Consider the following 16,862-nt stretch of genomic DNA (forward strand, 5'->3'; position numbering starts at 1 on the left):
GGGATCAAATGAGAATAGTCCTGGACATCTGGGGGGCAGATAAGAAGTAGTTCTGTACAGTCATTGGGGTTCAGACCTCTGTGAACAGACTGTCAGGGAAATACCTGGCATGGCTTGGAAATGCAAAGGACTGGGTTTGGGGGATTGTGGGTTTTGGGTTTCATCGCTTTGAGAAAATACCCAGTTTTTTCTATCTTTTTTTTCCCCTTGATGCTTCATCAGACTTTTATTTCATTTTTAGGGTAGATGGAAAATAGTGTGCCAGCCAGCAGCAGAGGTGACTGACAGGACTCTCTGCCCAGAGCCTGCTCTGTGCAGGGAAAACCATTCCTTTGGAAGCTGTTCCTGACCCGGGGGGTGGTTCCGTGCAGTCTCCCCACTCCGCACATCCGCCTCTTCTCCCACCCATGCCAGTGAGGAGGCTCCTGCACGGGGGCTCAGGCAACTGCAGACATTCACTGCAATACCCAAACCAGGGCTTATTTATATTCCAAAACCCATTTTTCAGCACTGTCAATTTTACCCTTATGGGCAAACGAAAAGACAGTTAAAGGGACTTTTGGTGACATCCCCCTGTTTAATGAAGCTTGGAGTTATGGGCAAGTGACTCGAAGTGCCGTTATTATCTGCATGAGTGGGCGAGGCCGAGGGTCCAGCAGTGTGCACAGAGCTCCCACAAATGTGCACATTGATCATGGCTAATCAGAGCGCCTGGGTCAGGGGGGCTGCAGAGATGGAGAGTGCTGAAAAAGCTGACAAATGAAGCAGCAGAGCTTGGGGTTAATGCGATATTCAAACAGAATGAGCTATTCAGTTTCTTAGGAGCTTGTCACTTTTCCTTTCCTCTGACATTTTGCTGGAGACTGCAATGAGGAAACAGGGGAGTGTGAGAGTTCATGAGAGAGCAGTGTTCCTAACTGGGGGGGAGCAGGAGGAAGTCCTTCAAGTGGTTCTAAAGAGCAGAAGGGAAAGGCATGGGGGAGTGCAATTCACCTGTGTCCTCCTCACTTTGCCAATGCTTTGCACTCTAATAAAAACCAACTTTTTGGTTGGTTTTTCAAAAGGTGATTTGGAACCTTTGTCATTTCTGCAGCCAACATTGATCTTACTTTGCAAAAAAACCTGCTCAGGCTGAAGCCTCAGCTAAAGAGGAGATGTTTGGGGTGCTTTTCAGGCCAGAGCTGTGCTCTTCCCAGGGCTGAGTTCAGCACTGTAAGAGGTGAGGAGCTGTGTGGGGTGCTGATATGGTTGGTTGGTTGTTTTTTCAGAGCCACTGTATTGACGGCTGCAGGCAAAATGTATGTGTCAGAAGCAGCATTATTGCCCTACTTGGGCTCCTCATGACTTTCTGGTTTCTTAATAATAAATGCCTCACCTGAGGACTTCTAAGTGTCTGTTAAAAATTCCCCGTATTTCCAGTGCTTTGCATGCTGGTAGCCCAACTGGTAAGGCACAACAATTGTACTTTAAGCAGCATAAATGGTATCCGCCAGTTCCTGTGTGGAACTGTACAGACCAGACCACGGGTTTGAGGGTTCACTCCTGTCACTCCTGCAGGGCAGCAGGGGGACTGGAGGTCCCTGCTGTCAGCTCTAGGCTCTCACTGGAGAAGTGGTCGGGTTACAGTTCAGTTGAGGCTGGTGTACTCTAGAGAAAGTAGCACCTTATGCTCCAGGGAACTCTCAGCAAGAGCCTGCCTGGAATTAACAGCTGGAGAGATTTATTTGGTGCTCTCTAGGTTAGAGGGACATAATGCTCTAAGGAGTGAGAGAGGTTTGAGGAATGCAGGGTCGGAGATCCTGGAAGACCTTTGCTGATTCAGTGGGCATGTGGGCATGCAGTGCTGAGCTCAGCTCCTGGGAGGGGATTGCACCCAGGAGAGCAGGAGATCCTGGGAAGTGCAGCAAAGCTTCCCAGGGAAGGTGTAGCAAAGGACCACGTGCTTGCCCTTGATAACTTGGGCCGTCCCTTCTCTGTGCAGCTGTTGATCAGGAAATCATCCTTGAAAAATTAATCAGATTTTGTTTTTTTAGTGGCGTTTCATGCCTCTCAGACAACTCTGATTTCTCATGTTTTACTTTGTTTCTCCCCACTCTGTTTCCTAAGCATTTTCTTCTTGGAAATACTGGAATTTATTTTTTTCCTAACTTGCAGTTACTTCAGCATTTACAGGGGACTCTCAAATGGTTTTGCTGCTGCATCCCAGATGCAAATAACTCTGAGCCCCCCAGCAGCACATTGCAGGGCTTGACCAGGAGAGTGTGTGGGTCTGGCAAGAGGAAACCTGTATTATACCAGCACTGCACGGAACAAGGAATTTCTCTTTTAAGGTCGCTCCCCAGAATAGCGTCACGACAAAGTCGGAAGGAGAAGAGCAGAGTGAGAGGAGGAGAGGAAGCACATGGCTGCTTGCCTGATACATTTGGAGTGCATGACAGCTCCAGTTCAACAGTGGTGAGAGCAGCCTGGTAATGTCACCAGGCTGGAGGCTGCAGCCTCTAAAGTTTGGGATAGCACAGCTCACATGGAGCTGACAGGAATGTGTAAGAGCAACAACACATAACACAGTAAAGCCCTGGATTTCTTTTTCCCCACACACTGCAAAAAGCACAACAGATGGAAGGAAAACCTTGGGGAAACAGTCACGGAGCTGGGGCTCAGGACATGGGAATTCAGCTCTCCTTTCCCACTGGGGTGGTACAAGACCTGGGATAAGCAGATGATCTGCCTCTCCTTTGTTTTGCAGATCATTTCAAGATGTTTTTTTATTCTTGTCTGGTTTGACTCTCAGTTCTTCAGGGCTGGCACAGTTTCATATTATCTCCCTTTTAAAGAGGGGCTTTTTTCCAGCATGAACCTGTCCTGAAGTACAGAAGAACAATACTGACTATTCGTTCATGCCAACAGTATGAATTATTTAATCTTCCCCTGCTCTAAGCAGTCCTGCAGTCTGCTGCTGCCTGTCGTGTGAGGTATTTGGCAACATTCTTCTAAAACAAGCTCTCTCTCCTCATCAAGCTTCTGTCTCAGAGATGCACATGAAACACTTCAGTTTTTTCACCCTTTAATCAGATGCCTGACCTGTTCTGAACAATGCTCAGCTTATGACCTCTTCCCAAGGAACAAGTTTCAAACAAGCTGCCACATCAGATTTTGTGCAGGAATGACTGTGAAACAGCAAGGAGAGCTGATCATGCCAAATAGCGCTCTTTGGGCCAGACCTCTCCTTCCCTGCAGGAATTAATTTACATTTTTGGAGAAGCATGACCATCTCACTGAAAAGAAATGATATAATTTCTCCAGCGCTGAGAGATCTGCTGTTCTGTGGAGAATGGAGTGCATTTAATTAGGCAAAATATTCCTAGTGAGTTGTCCTTGAACAAACACTGTCCAGGGCACTTGGTTCTGCTGGAGTTATGCGTGATTCAAATGTGAAGGAAACACCACAGTCACCTGGGCCGCAGGTCCTTTGGACAAGGAGGGTGTCAGAAACTCCCTGATGCTCTGCCAGGGCTGTAGGCTGGAGTCTCAGACTGAGACAATGTGCAAGTCATGCTGGGGAGCTCGTTAGCTTAGAGCTGGGTCTTGGGGTTGAAAGGTTTTGGTGCTGAAGTTATTTTGGTTCGTGTTTCTTTTTCCTCTTCTTTGTTCCTTTGATCATAATAATCAGCGGGACCGAAAGAGTGAAGAAAATGGTGATTTTTTTTTGGTGAACTCAGTCATTTTGACTAAAACTATTACCATCTTTGGGACACTTGCTGGCAGCTTCAACAAGAGATGCTGAAGCTCAGTGGGTGAATGACTGGGTGACACTCACTGTGTGGGCAATGGGTGCAAATGCAGGCGCCCAGTGTTCCCTCTTCAGCCCCCAGTCTCTGTTTCTAATGACTCCTTTCACTGTTGCTTAATGCACGTTGCCCCATTTTTCCTGGCAAAGGGGGAAAGCATCCTGAGGCTTTGTAGTGCTTTTCCTCTGCAAGGGTGGTGTGCCAGAACAAGGCACCTGGGTGCCAGCTTGGGGCAAGATGTTGTAAATATTGTCCATCAGAATCCCACTTCCCAGGTGTTTGAATACAGGCACTTGCCTGGAATATCCTCTACTTGGTGAGCTGGCCACTGTGCAAGTACATGCGTTGCCTTGGCCTGGGAAGGGCAGGAACACGGGGAAGGATTAGAGGTAAATATCTCCAGGTGTGTCACGGCTGGGTATTGGCATCACCGTGCAGCTGAACTCTGTGCACACTGCAGGGACCCATGGCAAACAGCGACAAGGCTTTATCCCTCAGCTTGACAACCCAGTCTCCAGGACACCGTTGCTCGCTGAAAAATATGGCTTTTCGAACATCATTTCCTATGGCTCCATTTCCTCGTGTTTTTGAGAGAGGTGTTTAAACTGGTTTAGCCCTGTCGTGCCATCACAAATGTTGTCAAGCAAGTGATGTAACTGTTCTTGTGTAGCCATGGCTTCAATGACATGTGGACCTTGTCCACTGGTGACAGTGCCAATAAACATGGCTTTGCTTTCCTTCTAGCCCCTTTAGATAGGAAAACCTTCCAAGATGATTGGTAAGAGCTGAACTTGGACCTTTCCTCTGGCTCCTTCCTTGAGGAAACCAGAAGAGTGAAAATGTGATTTTTCAATAAGTACATTTGGTGCTGGTTTGTCCCGTGTGGAGGCAGCTGTGGAAGTTGGAGTGCATCTTCTAACTTCTGGGCAGTACCTTGTAGGACAGCCAGCGAACGAGCAGATGGAAGGTAGGAGTTGTGTATTGTCCTCTTGGAAAAGCAAACTGGCAAGAGGACCAGCCAGGGCAAATTCACCCTGCTCCGGCATTCCTATTTTGGCAAGTTTCTGTGGAGGAGGGAGTCTGCAATGTTCCCATAATGCTCAGCACACACAGGGTCTCCAGACACTCCACAGTCACGATAAAATTTTAAACACAACTTGATTTTTTAAATTAGCCATGAGTACTTGGTGGTGGGTGGGTCTTGAACACCTTAGGGTGTATTCGCTGTTGGTCAGAGTAGAAAAGGATAAAACAATTCTTTCAGACTTCATAGGGTTTAAGAAGACTTGGTCTGTAGTTTTCCTTCACCGGACGCGAGAGTTTGAAAAGGGGAAAATGCTTCAAACCCTCTCGTAGTCACCCTCCTGAGTCATAAATATTTTCCCCATCACTTCAGTGTCATAATCACTCATTCCCAAGAGAAATAATATTCAGCACTGAAAGCCAGGGCCAAGCCCTTTGTTAAGAGGTCAGGGACTATAAGAGCAGCATTCCTTGAAACAGTATCTGGGGCAGGAGACCAGGATACAGAAACGTTTGCTTGTCTGCTCAGTTTCCTTTTTTGTTCTGTTTTGTTTTGTTTTGTGAAATGGCTTGGCATGGGTTTATGCTTCATGTGAAATATTTACTGTTGTCTTATTTACAAGAGTTTTGAATGCTTGATCAGAAATGTGATCTCTCTAGTTTGTATGCTTACTTTCCAATAACCCAATTAAACCCCAGCTGCTGTGCAGGAGAGAGTGCCTATGCGACAGATCCTCTTTCTGAGGATTGTTCTTCTATAGATTGCTCTTGTGCCCTCTTTGACTGGTGAGAATTTAATTACATGGAAGGAAAAGAAAAAAATCGAATGCTTTGCTTGGGCATGGAAAAATCTAAGAATCCTTATGGTTTCCCAGAAACGTTTAGGACCAAATCCTGCTCTCAGCTGATGGAACTGCAGTTTTGGTGTGCAGTTCAGTGGGGCACCAGGCTCTACCCCTCTTCCTCCCCTTTTCTCTGATAACGATGGAAGTTAGCTGGAAGCTTGGTTGTCAGGTGGCCAAAGGAGGTAAGGTACAAAAGGAAGCCTCTTGATTGTACAGCTTGTGACTATTCAAATCCCTGGACTTCAAGACTCTAATGATTTTTCCAAAGGTATTTTGAATAACTATTTAATTGTAGCATTAAAGAACAAAATTGTTGGTCAAGTGAAATATTAGTTCATGTAAGATTGACATCTTGGTGGTTTTTGTTTTGGTTTTTTTTTAATATTTGGACAGGATTAGGCAGTGGGCGTTGGAATGTATGGAATGCACAGTTGAAACTACATCATATGTCACTAGTGCTCAAGTCTCAATCCTAATTCTGATGATTTTAATAGAGGGAATTCGTGCTGTCACTTCTGTCATTTTGGGAAAATCCTGGATAATTTTTAAGGTGAAAAAAAATCTCCTGATAAAATTTAAGGCTGTCTAATTGCAGTGAACCCAAAGGAAGCATAATCTACGTAATTAGGATATGATGCCAGCTATGGAAATTCAGCCTTTGTGGTGAGACTGCAGGATGGGATAAGGCTCAGAGAAATGCCTTGGCTGAGGGGGTTGCTTTGCTGTGAGACTTGGGGGTTTTTGTCCAGCCTGGGATTGATGCTCCCTGTGCTGCTCTTTTCCCCAGATAGTCTGCAGGGATTCGCTTGGGCTTTTTAAAGAGAAAGCACTTGGGAGCACCAAAAAGCCAAGATGACAAACACTGTGTTTGAGGGAATGGGCCCTAAATTAGAAAGCTGAAACCAGAGGTTTCAGATTAGGGGTTTAGAAGTGAAAATAGCTGGTAGAGCTGATGACACTTCTCACACAAACCGCTTGCACAGCACGCGGTGCTCCTGTGTCCATCCCTTCCCTTGACTCCGTTGGTCTCGGCATGCCTGCTCCTGTCTGCCTTTTCCATCAGCCGTGGCACCCCTGCTGCTGCCAGAGCGACAGCCTGGCTCGGGCGCCCTGCAGCCAGTCGGACAGCTTGGCTCGCGCCGCGGTGCCGGCACAGCCAGGCACGCCCTGACCTCTGTCATCTGCTCCTCTCACAAGTTTTGGATCTGCGCTAGCTCCTGAGCGTTCTGCTCCAGAGCCTCTGTACCGATCCAGCAGCCCCAGGCACGGAAGCGGCACCGTGGGCCCATCGGGACCCACTGGCACCTGGCACACGCGGGCCGAGGCCTCACACTCGGCACCCCCTGGCACCCGGCGCGGCTCATCCGAGGGCTGCGCGCCCCTGCGTCATTCTGGAAAATGTCTTTATATGCTGGAACTCCATGCTGCTGTCAGCCTGGTATGCCTCCGCCAGCCTTTGGGAGGTGACCTCTCCCGTGGAAGCAGTTTGTGTGTTTATCATGGCCTGAGGTTGAAATGGGAGGTTCAGCTTAGGTGTTAGAAAAGATTTTTTCACTGTTTGGGTGCTCAGGCACTGGAATAGGTTGCCCAGAGAGGTGCTGGAGTCATCATCCCAGGAGGTGTTCAAGAAGCATCTGGATCTGGCGCTGAGTGATGGGGTTTAGTGGTTTAGGGGTTACAGTGACAGTGCTGGGTTGATGGTTGGACTTGGTGATCTTACAGGTCTCTTCCACCCTTGGTGATTCTGTGATTCTATGATTGTATCTCTTGCTCAATCCTTTTCCTGAACCCTTTTGGGAGGGTTCTTTTGGCCAAGGCCAGTGCAGAACCTCGCTGGGCTGGATGCTCCGGCAGCATGGACAGTGCAAGGCAGCAACGCCGTGCCCTCAGGGCAGGAGCGTGTCCCACCCAGCCTGTCACCAGCGGCTTGTCCTCAAGCACAGGGCCAGAGGCTGGTTCAGCTCCTGGAGCAGAAGCCTATCCTGGATCCTGATATTCCATACTTTAATTTTAGTTTACAGCACTCTCAGGTTCACTTTACAGATGCCTTGTGCTCTTTTTCTTTAATAAGCAGTGTGAGGAGGAATGTTTCAATCATTTGAAATGCTGTTTGTGAAAACAAAAATGCCCCTTTACAATGGTTGTACTCTCTTTTACTAGTGAAATTTTAAGATTGGCAGGTACTGGGAATTTCCTCAACTTTAAAATTTATCATCGGAAGCCAAAACAATATTGGATAAATATGTAGTAGTTTCTTGCTGACTGCCTTCTACTTGATGCGTAATGTCTTGCTATTTAATTCCATTGGTGAATCCAGGCCATAGACCTTCAGGGCATTCTTAGGCTTCCCTTGTGTTGGTTTTCGTACTGCCCTCACTTGGTTTATTGATCTGAATTAATCTGTCGTGCGCTAGTTCGTTTGTAGTCTCATGTATTAGGATGAGGAGAGAGCGTTGAGGATTTTATCCGGACGTTCCGTGCCCCGGCGGGCGGCGCCGTTCGCGCCGGGGGTAGCCAGCAGGGGGCGCCGCCCCTGGCTCGTGACTGGGGGCGCTCACGCGGCCCTCACGCGGCCCTCACGTGGCCCTCACGTGGCCGCGCGCGCCCCCTTAGAACCGAGGCGCGTGCGGCGCTCTCAGGTGCGCGGCGGGAAAGTCTGGTCCCTCAGGCGCGCGCGGCTGCCCTCAGGGCGCGGCGGGAAAGTCTGGTCCCTCACATCCCGTGATCCCTGGGGCTCCGGCTGGTTCTTGTCGGTAAGAAGGCTTTACTTGCTTGGGAAGGGGTTGCTTCCCGGCACTTTGGGCTGCCGAGGGTGCCTGGTCTGGAATGCTGGTGCCTTGGGGATGGGAGTGCGGGTCGCCGTTCCTTGAGCCCAAGTGACGGTCCTTTACCCTTCCTGCTGTCCCCAGGCTCGTAGGCTGGGTTTGAGGAAAAAAGGTTTTTGCTGTGTTGAGAAGCAGATAGGTTTGGGACCAAAGGGCAGTGCGAGGCTTGCAGGCTCGGTCACACGCTCGAAGCGTGTCTCACGGTCTAGCTGGGAAAAAAGGGATTTACGTCCCGTGGAGTCATTTGCAAAGCCGGTGAATTCTGCCCAATATTGTGCTGAGCGGTTTAAGTCTCATTTTCTGGAGTAGTACATTTTTTATTTGTATTTGCCTGTTGTGCTTTCAGGCCGGTGAGGTTTGTGCTAAGAAACTTTTCCTCTGGTGTGCTCTCCAGATATTTCCGTGTGGCTAACTAGATTTTTCTCTCATTATTTGTTCAGTTTATCAATATTATGTCTGTAAGAGTGCTGGGGAAGGGTTTTCCGCCCTGTGTCCTATTCCATTCCAGTGTTATTGTTTGTTAGGACAACGGGAACTTAGTGATAGTAACTCAGCAAGTATGTGTAGTAGCACATTAATCCTACTTTAAGTCTACCAGGTTTGCAACTGCCTTCTTGAGTTGTATATGAAACCTATTGTGCAGTGCTTTGTGAAGAAAAGGAGTAGTTCATGCGTTTTTTGTTGGTGGATATACGAATTGTTGAGGCTCTTGGGGTTTTTTTGTTCATTGTTTTTTGATGTAGCTTTATCCTTTCACTGTGGTTACTCAGCTGGCAGATGGATTAATGCATTAAGTAGAGAGCGGGTAGCAGAGTGCGTGTGGAGTGCACTGTTAGCGCTTCTCTTCCAAGCAGTATTTTGTTTTAAACATTACCCGCGGCTGTGCCCCAGATGGGTGGGTGCCTTTGGTGGCGATGCCGGCGGTGAGCACAGCAGTGCTGCAGGGAGCGAGAGCGCCCCCAGCTGCGCTGAGTTCAGGTGATGGCAATTACATGAAGGGATGCACCTGTGAGAGCCATCTACCCCAGGCCTTTACAGCTGTCCCTGCTTGTTGCAGTATGTGTAATCTATTCCAACCTGCTACGAATGCAGAGGTTAAGAGCCAGCTCTTAACTGATAACGACATGTATCTTACCTGTGCCACAACTTGGTTTCAAGGAGGATCAATAGCTTTAAAAAATGTGAGAGTTTACTTAAAACCCCAATCAACCAAACAAACCAGAACCCAGCAAGAGAAAAAAACAAAACTTGCAAAAAAACCCCAACAAACAACAGAACCTCACTTTACCCTGAAAGTACAGCATCTGGTTCAAGGTGCTAGTAGTCTGCAAGGATGATGCTTTGCATGCTCTCAGGTTTTTAAAAAGAATTGGTTTCTGGCCGACACTGAAAGGAGCAAATGCTTGCAGTTTGTTGGTTTCATTTTGATTTTTTTTGTTAGTTTTTGGTTTGTTTCTTGTTTGTGTGGTGTGGCACAACAGAAAAAAGAAATTCATTGCCTGGGAGCGCTGGGTACTTGGGTGATTCTGAGTAAAGAGAGCCGGCCGATGTTGTCAAGTGTGTAACAAGCTCTTCTGCTGAAGATTGGGAAACAGTTGCACCTGCTCATCAAAGAGCAGGCCTTCAGCTGGAAAGGCTCTTTTGCCATCTTAGTCTCTCTAAGTAAGGAGTGTTTGGGTTCAGGTAAGAGTCACTGCAGGGGCTGCAGCACTACTTCTTTACTGGCAGGGAAACAGAGGCCTGGAGAGAGAGAGAGACAGCAGCATGTTTTGATACTGAGCTTTGGAGCAAGGAAATAATTATGACTTTATCAGTTAAGTGTCAGTCATTCTGTCTCTCACTGTTTTGACATGTTCAATTCTAGTGACTGGTGGTAAAAGAGATGAGAGTGTTGGGGGGGTTGAAGGGAAAATTTTAATGGAGGGAAGCAAGGGGAGAAAAAAACCTGTCGAAGACAATTTCTGGCAGGCAGTCGGGTTCCTGGTGCAGACAGATTGGCTGATGTTGATTGTTGACAGCTTCTGCAGCTTGCTAATTACAACTGTAAAAAATTCAGGTGAATGACAGGAACTTGAAATGTTAATTCTGGTTTTATTATTTTGCAGCTGCAACTGTTAGTTGGCTCTTGGTGTAATTGATGGACACTGCCAGTTGCTTAGACAGATGGGAATTAACACTGGTGTTCCCATTAGAACTTGCCATCACAGTCACGTTGGCTTTGGTCTCCTGCACTGGGTTGATGTGTGCAAGAGAGTGCATGTGGAAGGAGCAAGCGTAACTCCTGCCTGCAGTACTCGCCTTCCAGGGTATTGGAGCCATCCATCCAACACAGAGCAGACGAGCTGCTTGCCAGGTTAGTACATGCAAGAACAGGCCCTCTGTTTGCCCTGAACTTCTGGAGAAGGTTACATGTTGATCGGTATTGCCATAATAATAATGTGGGAGTCTTAAGACTTGTGTTAAGTTGTTCTGATTGTTCCTCATCAGAAATGCAGCTGTAATCTTGGCTGGTGTCTCTGAGCTGTAGTCACCTGTACACCATGTGAATTGGGAACTAGAATGCTGGTTGAAAGGAAAATGCTAGAGGTAGGGTAAGTAAAGCAGTTCATGATGTCAAGTAGTAGAGGAAAGTAGCAGTGGGTTAGGGTTTTTCCGAAGCAGAGGTGTAATCATCTATGTGGAAGAAACAATTAAGAGAGTTGTAGCTGTTTGACTGACCTGCAAGTGGGCCTGCTTTCCATTTGGGGTAGAATCCTGGTCTCTGAGTATGGATTTGCTTCAGCCTTGCAGGGCTGGGTTGCTGAGGAAAGAAATGGCTCAGTTTGTCCCTCTGAGAACTTGTTCCTTTGCAGAGGTTCAGTCTGTGGGGGTGAAGGAAGTCAGAACATTCAAAGAGCCCTTCGTGTGGGGAGGGAGCTGCAGAAGTGTCAGTTCAGTTTGCTGAAACCTTGGTTGGCTTTTGACCAGCAAGGTAAGTTCATAAATTCCAAACCCACAGAAGCTTGCTTTTTTTTTTTTAAGCAGTTTGCAGAACACATGGCTTTGAGATGGTGAGGAAAATGCTTCTTTGCTGGATGCTGAGAGATTGCAGTGAGCGGGACTCTCATCCCTGGAGGCATCTGTAAGCTGTACTTACAGGTAGGCTGACAGAAGACACAGCAGCTCAGCTGGTGGGGCCACTGTCCCTATGCGCTGGTTTGTTGGCTCCATGCAGGGCAGGTCATGCGCACACACAGTGCCCTCTCCTCCTCCCAAGTCTCCTGCCATCAAATCCATGCCTGATGCTCAGACCCAGCAGGTCTGGCTGCTCGCTCAGCCTCAGGGCTGAGGTGTGAGCAGTGCACGGGAGCCCCTCCCCGGCCCCAGCCGCAGAGCTGTGGTGTGCGTGGCTGTGCGCTCGCACGCAGCACAGGAGATGTTTGACGCTCAAGGTAGGAGCGTGTTGCCCACTGCTATGCCAATTACTGGATATTAATGGCAGGATAGCATGCATATGCCTAAACTGGGAAGCAGAAGGTTAATAGACGAACAGCACCAGAAGATCCCATTTATCAGTTTCTATTTATCTCTCCTTGGGAGGTGGCAGGTTTACAGTAAATACCTTCTGTCCTCCTAATTTCCTAATGATGGGGATAATGATGGAGAATGGTGAAGTCATTAACTGGGACAGCCTCTGTGCATCACTCTGTCAACCACATCTCTCCAAGACCTGCAATGAAAAGTGATAGGCCCCAGCTGTTCACCAGATTCTGTTCCCTTCCCCCTTCCCCATGCTCAACCCCAATTGCAGGCTTAGCAATTAAAAAACAAGGGGGGAAAAAATGAGACCCAAAACCTGAAAGACAAAAGCCAGACCCTTTCTCTGCTATGGCAATGATAGCCTAGTCTGCCCTGCACTTGGGTGTGGCTGTACCAGTCCGACCCCATTCAAATGCTCCCAGTTAAGTGCAGTGGTATCCCCGAGCCTGGTGGTGTCACTGGGGCCAGGTGTGCAGCACTTGGAGAGAGGAATGTGAGCTAGCATGAGTGGAAGCTGGAAGAAGATTGTGCTTCTGGAGCAGAGGCACTGGGTTTCCTTGGTCCTGCCTCCTGTTCTTGCCTTCCACGGAGGAACCTGTTCAATGCCTGTAAAAACGGCAGCAGTTCTCTGTGTCTGACTCTGTGTGCTGGGGTACTGATGGATTTTGGGGCTTAAAAATGGTCACGTGGCATTTGAGGTGGAACTGTGTGGAGTGCAGAGGGTGGGCTCTGATTCTAGATCCCACTGCTTGAAGTTCCACAGAACAGGAAGGTGTTCCTGAAACCGAAGCTCAAATGAAGATGCACGTAAGTAAATTATTGCTTTGAAAAGATTGTCTTTTTTTCCCCTCACAACGACATTTCTATGTAGTTGACTCTTAAGAGTTTTTTATATTGGTTTCACTTTGGGCAGCATCTGGGAGTTGATGACTTGACTGTTTTCAGTGAGTTGAGAGTGCTTTGCTGTGTACAGCAGCCACGTGTTCATCCAGTGAGGGCCTGTGATTATAGCCAGCCCTATTTTGAGCAGGCTGTGGCCTGGAGTACACCGTGGCAGAGCCACCCAGCTATCCTGTGGGTGGTGCCTTCTGCTCCTGACTGCTGTTTGCTGTGCCTGAGAGTCTGGCCTTCTGCCTGGGTGTGTTCTGAAATGAGAGGTCTGCCTGAAGTGAGGTTTTCCTTTGCATCCACTGTGTGCTGGGCTCATAAAAGAACTCTCGAGCTGTGGGAGCTTTGTGTTAGAAGGGTTCATTAACTTTCAAATGTTTCAATTGAGAAATTTCAGAGCTCTCAGCATAGACCAGGGTGGCTGGCTCAGCCAAGAGTGTCCCCTGACAGTCAGGTACAGATGTGATTGCTAGTCAGAGCACCGTAAGAAACCTAATGGTGTCCCAGCAAGTGTCATACTTGAGCTGGAAAGGATTAAACCAGATAGCCCGGAGAGGCTGTAAATAATTTTTATTGGACTTTAAGAGCTAGGGAGACAAGAGGAGCCTTTACCTTGTAGCTTGCTAGGAATTGTGCCTGCAGGGTTGCAGAGTGTGTGCAGTGGTGAAAGAAAGAATTCTGGGACTGGTTTTAGTCTGAGCAGGCACTTAACTGGGTTCTGAAGTGCCTCGGGCCAAGGTAGGTCATGGTGGTACAAGGGGGCGTTTTTCTGACTGATGTCTCTGGTATCTGGGCACAGAGACTTGAGAAATGAAAGGCAAGGGAAGACATTCCTGTTTGGGAGATGGCATGTTAGCTAGCTAGCACATGAGAGAAATGGCGTGTAAATGTTCCCTAAACACTTCCTTCTTTATTTTCAAGTTCTAGGTGCTTTTCTTGGCTGTTCAAACCTACAGAGTTTGGTTTTTTGTTTTGTTTTAAATTTCTGCTGATCTGTTAGCCGCATGCTGGGGAGTCCTCTCCCAAGGGAGTGGAGTTGGGTTAAACACCTCTGGTATCACTTGGCTAATAACTTTGTGTCTCTGGTCACAAATTTTGAGACTGGGGAAAAGAGGAGTTTGATTTCCTGTGTGATGATTCAGGACACTCTGTTTAACCTTATTAGCTTGGTGTAGGCTTAAGGACTGATGTTTGACCCTAAGTCTGTTCTCCAGCTTTGTTTTAGACATGTAAGGAGGTGTCAGTTCACTGGATTCTAGTGACCCCTGGGACAAGCTGCAGGGGCGCCTTGATGGTTTTGCAAAGTTGTGACCCTTGCTGGGTTGTTTTCCGGCCAGCTGGCCTTGCCTGAGTTCTTCCGAAGACATGCTAGCCAGTGTTCCCAGTGAGGGCAAGCCTTGTGGATTGCAACCCTTCTCTGTTGCCTTGGTTCCCGTAGGAGCTCCTAGCCAGAAGTTAAAGTATTCTTGGTTGTTAATGTCTTAACTTGCTCTGGCCTGCCTATTGCAAACAGTGGTCTGGGGATGAACTCCGTGCTTTTGTTTCTGTGGCCAGCCTGTCTGCTTTTGGCACCTCAAGCTTGACACAACCCAGGCTAAACAGAACATGTGATATTAAACAGCTGTTGGCTTCTAAATAAGGAAAATCATATTAGCCCCTCTATAAGCAATCTGTATGGTAATTTCAGGAAAGCATGGGGTGGCTGTTCTCTCTGGGAAGAAAGAGCTGATGTATCTTTTAACATACGTAACATACTTAACTGTAGGGAAGACTGAAGAGCCTAGCAAGGAGGAAAGTTTTACTTCCTTAAGTGATGTTTGATGGGGAAAATCAAGGCAGGACCAATTGCCTATTGCTGTGGAAATTGGTTTGGGTAGGACAACATCTACAGCACCAGATCCTGAGGAGGATGGATGCTGTTACAAATAGTGCTGGTCAAGTGAAAGAAATGTCACTGGAGCATTGTAATAGCTATCTGAAATAATTTTTTCAATTATATGTAATATACAGCAGTCGATGACTTAAAAAATTATCCTATCTGACAGGACAAAGGCAGCAAAAATGTTAGATTTAAGACCATTTCTAAAGGTGCAGGATGTACATACTAACCCTCTGGCTATCGATGGTTGAAAGGAAACAGGAGTGGCTGTTGGCAGTGAACATTTAGCTCTTTGCAATTTGCCTGACTACATCTGGTTCTGGCTGCTGCACATAGCCACAGCTTCCAGAGGGAAGTGTAGCAGTGCTTGTCTGCAGGACATTATGGATAAACCTTGTGCTTTACATGGATTTCAGTGGACTCTGGCTTTCAGAAGCTTGGTGAAAAAGGAAGCTGTTAATGGTGTTTCCCTTGAGTAACTAAGTTGTTCATGCCTCTGCTGGATGAGGTACTGAAGTTTGGATTCACTAAGGAGGCACATGTTCCAAGTGGCAGTGCTTATTGGGGCTGCTCTGTACACCTCAAGTGTGGGAGAACTCATTGATGTCTGTGGAGAAATGTGAAATAAAGGCAGGGGGCCTTTTTGTGGCTGTTTTAAGAAGAGACAGCTGGGTATCCAGTGTATCCCACTGACCGCCTCAACTCAAAAGCGCTGTCCAGTGCTGCACTTGCTATGGCACTAGGGTGTTTGAAGGGAATTCCAAGAGCTATACAGAGTCCTGGGCATCCACCTCTTCTCTCTTCCAGAAGAGCTGTTGTGATTTGTCTTGGTATGAAGGAACCTCCCACTCTCTGGTCTCAGAACCTGCGCAGTATGTGTTTGCCCCTGCTGCCCTTGATACTGACTCCTGAAAGTCCTATGGTAAAGAGCTAAGCTTTCACTAAGTTGTATTTCATTTGTCGTCTTTACTTTTGGTATGGTGTTTTCCTTACTCTGCATACATCTTTCCCCTTCCCATCTTTGCTCCTGCTAGTGAAGGAAAGCTCTGCAGTTCTGTCCTGCTCCCATTTTTCAGATAAACCATCCGTGACACACAGAGCTCAAAGCTCAATGGACTGTGCATGCAGCGTTTTTGGGCTAACTGCTGTAAGAAATGGGCCGCGCTGTGGTGCAGAGCTCTGCCTGCCTGTTCCCAGGGCTCTCACTCAGTCATGGAGTGTGTGCTCATATACTCCATCAGCTGCTGTTGGCATGGCTGCCTACGCAGGCTAAATGTCAGGCCCCCAGTGAACCTTTCTGTCACTTTTGCTGTTCTGGCCACTATGCTTAATCAAAGAGCTGGAAGGAAAGCTCTCATTAGAGAGGCTTCCTCAGTCGTACAGAAGCCTCTGCTTGGCTAATTGAGGCTTTAGAGGGCTCGTGCTTCTGGTTGGGGTTGGTCTGCTTGATGTGATCTGGGCCTGAGGCAGAGTGAAGCAAGGAGACTTAAATGATGTCTGAGCAAACATGATGGCTGGAGATGAATGGGATTGTGTTCTGTTAGGCTGCTTCTCAGAGACTACAGAGTTTCTTGCTGTAGCAGCAAACTGCTGGAATGTGCTGTGGCTGAAGATGTTGTTGGGAATGTGGAGGTGAAAGTGGGAGTCTGCATAGGGTGAATTGATCCGCATGCATGTTCAGCGGTTAGAGCCCAGGCCGCTCATATGTTGGAGGAAATGAGAGTGCATGGCAAGCTGGGCAGCAGAGCCTGCAGTGTCTGAATGGAGGAAGCAGGTAAATGCCAGGGAAAAAGGTGTAAGGGCTGGGGGTCGGGGACAGAGCTAAGGACTCTAGCTAATGCGTCTGTAGTGCTTGAGGCTGTTACGCTCCTGGAGCAGTGTAGCCTAGTCCATTTTGTATATTTTACAGACTGTATTTTATTAAAATTTTTTGTGTAGTACACGTGTTTGTGATCCTATAAGTTGCCCCCTAAGAATGAGTGAACAAGTGAAATTGTTCAAGGGACTTGTTTTAAATTATATCAGTAGAACTTAGAGTATTAATTATTGGTGTCCGAGAGAAGAAGTGTGATGGAGGAGTTGAAGTAGACCCCTT

General features: G+C 47.6%; 1 long non-coding RNA gene across 3 annotated transcripts in view; it reads left to right on the top strand.

Annotated features, from left to right (window-relative positions):
• LOC116444007 overlaps window positions 1-16,862 on the top strand; it is a 219,130-nt gene that overhangs the window by 34,804 nt on the left and 167,464 nt on the right. Inside the window, exons 1-3 of one of the 3 annotated variants that reach the window (XR_004240147.1) lie at window positions 8,287-8,409; window positions 10,587-10,834; window positions 11,506-11,619. This is a non-coding gene — a long non-coding RNA (uncharacterized LOC116444007). Of the gene's footprint in view, window positions 1-8,286; window positions 8,410-10,586; window positions 10,835-11,502; window positions 11,620-16,862 lie in introns of those variants that run through there. The other 2 variants (XR_004240148.1, XR_004240146.1) reach the window with 2 other exon arrangements.

Source organism: Corvus moneduloides, chromosome 5, assembly GCF_009650955.1.
Source record: "Corvus moneduloides isolate bCorMon1 chromosome 5, bCorMon1.pri, whole genome shotgun sequence".
NCBI lineage: Eukaryota > Metazoa > Chordata > Aves > Passeriformes > Corvidae > Corvus > Corvus moneduloides.